Source organism: Struthio camelus, chromosome 5 (assembly GCF_040807025.1).
Source record: "Struthio camelus isolate bStrCam1 chromosome 5, bStrCam1.hap1, whole genome shotgun sequence".
Classification (NCBI taxonomy): domain Eukaryota; kingdom Metazoa; phylum Chordata; class Aves; order Struthioniformes; family Struthionidae; genus Struthio; species Struthio camelus.
In genome coordinates this window covers 70,254,658-70,261,404 of record NC_090946.1, presented here as the reverse complement: position 1 = coordinate 70,261,404, position 6,747 = coordinate 70,254,658, and positions in this window count along the sequence as shown.

The following is a 6,747-nucleotide window of genomic DNA, read 5'->3' as shown; positions in this document are numbered from 1 at the left end:
TTAACAGTTCATCAACAGTCCACACGTGCCAAGTGCAGGGAAAGGTGCTTTCATTTCCATTTCTTATATCAGTCATTCCTGGGTGCTGTCCCTGTGTGCCTCGTCCAGCAGTGGGAGCTGGTGTGGGACCTGTCATGTTGGTCACATGCGAGGGGGATGCCATAGCCCCCTGCACCTTCACGGACCAGGCAATTACAGAGCTCCCCCAGGCTGCTCACCTGAGCTGCAGTCACCAGTGCTTTAAGGACTGCTGTTCAGACAGCACCACTTAATACCAGTTTTCCAGGAACTGCTTCCAGGCAAAGTGAAGTAATTCACTATATTTCTAAAATGAAAATGCTGTCACGTATCCCAGCCCTCTCCCCAGGCACAATTATGGGGATATTTTTCTAGATACTGCAGAGACTGATGCAATATCAGCAAGAATATAGAGACAGGACCGTTGAGATGAGCAGCTCAGAAGGGAATCTTCCTCAGGAAACATTCTAAGACCGTTTTAAAAAAAATTTTGCAATATAAAATGAATGCACTTTTATGATCTTTTGCATTCATTGACTCCAAGACTTCTATCATAATGGTATTTCATTTTACACAGCAAAAAGCTTATTCTAGATTTTAGTATTTTGATAATCTTTGATTATAATTTCAGTCGTTTTGATGAGGTAGGCCATGAGAAATTATGTTGTCTATACGATTGGAATCATTCTACAGGGCATCTGAAACAAGAATACTTTAGTGCTTGAGACATTTCACCTTGTCCCTTGAAGCTGCAGCAAAGGGTCAGCCTGCTCCGGGGGAATGTAAGCGCACAGCTTACGTCATAGACATTTGCCTTGCCAGGGGCTTAGCAGTGCGCTGATGATAATACAAGCCCCAAGTAACATCACATCAGGAACAACAGTCTCCTCTACAGTACTCTCCAATCCTTCTCTTTAAATTTCTGGCTAGAACTCAGACGAAAATAGTATCCGCCGCTGTGATGTGCAATTTTAGCTGTGTGACTCTCTTGGCTCAGCTGCCATGTGACGGAGACAAGCGCAGAGCCTTCTGGAAGTGAATATTCCCAGAACTGCAAGAAAGCGAGCCACTGCTTACTTCTCTCTTCATTTGAGGATGGCTTAACACACATAGCAGTCCGCTAGGACTCCCTCCCTTGTCAGCGAGGAGGTTGAATACCCAACAGAACTGGGGTAGCAAAGGTTTGTTCCTCCCAGCAAGGATGCTGGGCTGGCAGGACCTGGGGCTGACAACTCTACAGCTTGTCCTTGCAAATACCCAGTATGCACCACCTCTTTGCTAAAGAAAAAGGCCCTAATGCAGTGATTTGGCCACTCTTATCAGGAGTCCTCATAGAGACTTGGAGCCCTTAAAGGTCTTAGTGTCCTTCACTCCTTGCAGCTTCCTCTTTCATCCCCTCTTCTCCAGGTTTCAGAGATACATCCCCTCTCAGATACCATCCTCACTAGAAACATATGAGAATTCAGCCCTCCCAGTGCCACAGTTCAACAGAAACATCCTAAAAAAATCCATCCTAGAGAAATCTTGAATTCACAGGAAGATCTTCAAACTTCTCTTCCAGCAGATCAAATATAAGTAACTTCTGTCATCATTTCATGCAGAGCACATAATGTCCAAGGGCTGACAGAGATCGCTGCTAGTCCATCTTGCAAAGCAACATCATGGCCCATGTCCGTGCAAGCAAGAGCTAAAATGCCTGATCTCAGTCCAGGTGGTCTTCTCAAGCATGCCCTAGGAAATCTGATACATGAAACCTATGCTTTGAGCCTGTACAATGGATAGTACTCCACTAGAACTAACTCAAAAGTCCTTTCCTCAGTAGCAAGTTGTTTGAGAGTGATTTGTTCAAAATGAGTGAATTTCACAGGGGATTTTGAAAAAGCAGAGTGTGGAAGGTGCTGGTGGATGAAAAAATAGATCTGAGAATATGAAGCAATCTGCAAGAAACTGTGAAACCAAAGGGTAGAAAAATGAGGAAGGGCTTAATTTCGCACAGTTTTGGGTGGGTGAAACACTACCCACCCAAACAGAGAGAACAGGCTTACGGCTAAAGGGGCACCAAGGTTAAAGGACTGGTACAAGTGTGTGGAGCAAAGGGATAGGTGGATGTGGAGACTGTAGGTGAAGTATAAGGGCAGAAGCATCCCTTTACCCCTCTCCTGCTGGGAGTCATTTCCAGGACATTACCAGCTCCACTCTGCAAAGTGAAAGAAAAGTCTGTCCTCTTTAGCCTCTGCAACCACCTACTAGGTCATCAAGCCAGATTTGCTGAGAAAACGTTCCTGCCTTATTTCATGTCATAGCATGCTGCGTTTTCTATTCCCCTTGCACTGTTCAATATCAGACCCATGTGCAGACCCATTACTTGCTGTCCAGTTTATTTTAGAAAATCCTTGACTGAAGAGACTGTTCAAACAACGTTACCCCCTACTACATCACTGGGCTATTTGCAAATTGCAGAATAGGAGAGAGTGACAACAGTAGTATTGAGCTGGCAGAGCCTGAAACTTGGCTTGTGAGTGGGTGGGTGGAAAAAGGCGTTGTACCACTCGGCTGTGGCTATGTCACAGACTGTCAGATCAAATTGTCTCATTGTCTTTTATCTTAGGTAAGAAAGAAAAACCAATAATACCAAAGTTCACAGCAGGTATTTCACAACAAAACAAACAAAACCAGTGAGGAAATCATTCTGAGCAGTGGCAACTCATCGCTTTTAGCTGGGTATAAATGATCAGTGATTTCACTGCTGAAAAGATGATGTAGGCTTGTGAAGTTTGCACACACATTTCCAAAGAAAGGAAAGAGGATTTCCGTAATTGAAGAAGTGACACAGATGGTCTTGACGGCTTTGGGCAAATCACTTAACCTCTCTACGCGTAACCTACTCATCAGCCAGTCCTACAGGCATCCTGCGTGCCCCCTGCCATAGGGTCACTGCGAGGACTTCAGGCACTTGTGAGACATCTTAATGTCTCTATTCAAAAATGATTCATGGGAACAAGGGGAAACAACAGCGCTGGCACCCACCCTACACAAGCACCCATATGAAAATATATATCCAAAACTGCATTGTTCTCAAGGTTCTTTTTAAGTGGTATTTAAATCTTCTCCCAAAACGCCAACATTTACAATAAGAAAGAGGGACCATGACAGTCATGTCAGTCAACTCCTGTAAAGGATTTTATGCCAGTCTGTATTACTGGAATTGGGAAGGAGTTGCTGGCTCTGCTGCAGGGAGGGGTTGTCAGGGCTGCTATTGACTTCCTAATTGCATCCTGAGCCTCTTTCCAACATCTTGCACATCTTCTGCACTCTAACTAACAAAAGACATAGTGAGTCCTGACCTGACAGCAGGCTTGGAGAGCCAGGGACTGCCTCACCCTGCTCCTGTAGGGCAAGCACTCATCCTCCCCGCCTCCTCCACCTGGCAATGGTGTAGCATTTATTTATCATGACAATACTAACATATTGTGTCCTCAAGTTTCTTGTTAGCAGCAGGGGTAGTTCAGGTGTTTGGCTCTAAAACACAGCTGCTGTGGTGGAGGAGCCTAGAGACACAGTAACAGAGATAACCACAAAATCCATTTATGGTGCCACTGCAATATGAGTGCTCTCTCCAGTGTCTGTGCCTCTATATCTTTTCCCCCCGTATTCTCAGACTGTGTCCCTGCAGAGACCTCGGCTCTCTGCTTTAGCCCCATGAAAAATGTATGAGATGCCATGTCCAAAATCTCACCGTTTTGACTTGCCTACTATCCCTCCCATTTGAACTACTGATATGATTTAACAACCCCAGAGTTACTTGGAAATTTGGAAGAAAACCTGGCTCTAGGATTATAAAGCATTATTATTTAAGAGTTTGATATCAGCTGCTAAAATCATGTGGGAAAGATTGTTATAAAGATACTTAACTGGCAAAACCAGCACCAATGAATTCAGAAAAAACATATTTTGTCTAAATACCAGCATTATTATGAGCTTATGTTAAGAAGGGATAGATACAAAAGAATTTAGGGAGATTTTTAACTTGTGGGAATGGAGAACAAGTGAAACTATGCTGAATTAATTAATATACTCAAGTAAAAATGAAGCATCTCCCTTAAAAATTATGCTACGAAGCAAGTTTAATGCCAGTGAAGGCCCGCACGTTGTTATGGGCAAACAATTACTGATAGCCAAGCTAGCTTGATCAGTGCTAATTCAGCAATCTCTGATAAGCCTCTGATAAGCAAGCAATGTACACAGTCCTAGAAATACAGACCTATTATTTCATCAGGAAGTGTTCAATTCTGTGCCTTGAATATTAACATGACCTTTTCCATCGGGTCAGGCTGGAGAAGACTCATCTCTAAGCCAGGGGTTTCCATAGCTCTTTCCACAGCAACCCCAGCATTAGCAAAGAATACCCAGACCCCAGTACAAACAGCGTTGGTCTCTGAATGTCATATAAAGTTCACAACCTCACTCATCACATCATTTCCCTGATGTTCGTTCAGGAGCCCAGGAGTGCCCATCTCACAGAGCACTCGGGATGTTTCCACAAAGGAGCATTCGTCACTCTGCTAAGTCTGTTCTCTCAGATACTTTCTCCGTCTTTTCTCAGAACCTTTCAGATTCTGAGAAACAGATGCCTTCTTGTACGACTAAAGCAATGACAAACGCATTGCCTATGATATCTGGAAGCCCACATATGACCCAGCAGGAAGCTGTCTTGAAGACAGGCCAAGATATTACAAATGTGTCTGTCCATAAACCTTAGTGGTATTGCCTCACAACACATTCCCACTTTCTTTGGCTTTTTGCTCACTCACAGGGCTTCTCACTGGCACACTGGACTGTGCATCTACACTGTCAAATAACCTAGCATTTTGATTCTGCTGGAGACCTGGTCTCCCAATCATCAGCTTTGCTTGTGAGTACAAATTGTGCCAAAGGATTTCAAGTACACAGTGTTGAAAGTATATTTGCATAGCTGTTGGCAGACAAAAATCATTTGCCTTACAGAAATGTCCCTGTAAGAACACCACAGTGGCTTAAAAACAAAGACAGGAGTTGGGCAGAAGAGGTTCTCAGCTCAGTTCTGCTTCCTCTTCCCTTTAGAATCAAGGACAAGTCAGTTTTACCAATTCCCTTATTCATGAAATACAAATAACTGCATATTTTTACTTCATAGAAACAACTTGAGGCTTACTTTATAATGTTTGTAAACCCAGATTGGAAAACGCTATAGAAATGCCAAATACAGAGTTTTCATCTTCCTTTTCTGAATGATTTCCCAAGAGACTGTGTTTTTGCTCGATGTCACCAGTCCCAAGTATATTTTGTGGGTGACTAAGTAACATTGTTCTTTGAAATTAAAGGTACTGCTGAGGAAAGGACTTTGGACTAGCGCCTGTAAGCAGTTTTTTCCCTACTTTGTGGTCATTGAGTTTCTCACTTGCTGCAGGGAAGCACGCAGGGATTTTGGCTCTGGACTTACATTTTAAACAAAGCACAAGACAGCTGAATATGGATAGGGCACGTTTATATACACGCCTAAATGGATTCGTGCTCCAAATCATTCTAAATGTTGACCATTTTAAATGCAAGCTGCACTTCCACTTGCCTTTTCCAGCAGACCAGTACATTTAAAACCAATAACTCAAGCTACAAATGCTCGTCTGCATACACAATATCCCTGTGGAGCGCAGGCCAAGACAAAGAGCAGAAGGCATGTTTCAGAATTTGGCCATTTCCATTTAAAATTGCAAAGGTTAGGATTTCCAGATGATATGCATGCCTAATAATAAAAAAGTTTTCACTTCACTGGGATGAACCCTGGAAAGTTGGAACTATCTCCACTTTATCAGGGCACTTCACAGCTCAGATCATAGCATACTGAGCTGCTTCCTTCCTGCAGCAGCTCTCAGCCTCCACATCTCCCAAGTTCAGCCCCCCAAAATACTAGCTTGAACAGTTATTCATCCATCACAGTCACGATTTCTCTTGAAACTGAGGGGGTCTCACAACCCGAGATCGTGAGCAGGACATTCTGGGGGAAACCTTACCCTTCCGTGGATCTGTAAGCAAAGCAGCTGTTTCAACAAGACTTAAACATGGGGATCAGCTACAGCTCATGTTTTTAAGCACCAGCCTTATCAAAGCATTTTATCAGGCCATGAAGTTTCAACATTTGATATACAGTACCTTTGAAGCCAATGGGATAATAACTCCAGTGAATACCCTAAAGCTGCTCAAGGTCATAAAGTTAATGGATAATAAAACCATCAGCTCCGCTATGAATAATACCATACCAGCTCTGCCTTCAAAGACAGCTACATCTTGAGGAAATGGAGTACACCAACAACCCAAGCCAATCGCATAGCATTGAGCGGGGCAATGAGTACAACAGTTTAGGAGAACTAGAGAAAACGGTTATGAATCCACACAAAGGTACTCCGTGACTTCACTTGCAGAAAAATCTTTTTCAGACACTAGGCGTTTCCATAGAACAGCTCATCTTGCAATTTTTTCTTTCATACTTAAAATTGTGTCCCAGTTCTTCTGTCATGTCATTGTTTTGATTTATTTGCTGTTGCTTTAGATTGTTAGCCATGCAGTGAAGCACTAGTTAATCTTCAAGTCTAGTTGCACCGAAATCAGTCTCTGCAAAACGCAAGATTTTCCTTGCAAGCAGCTTGCTAGCATGATGCAACATTCACATGGCTGTGTGACATGGTCTAAATGCCA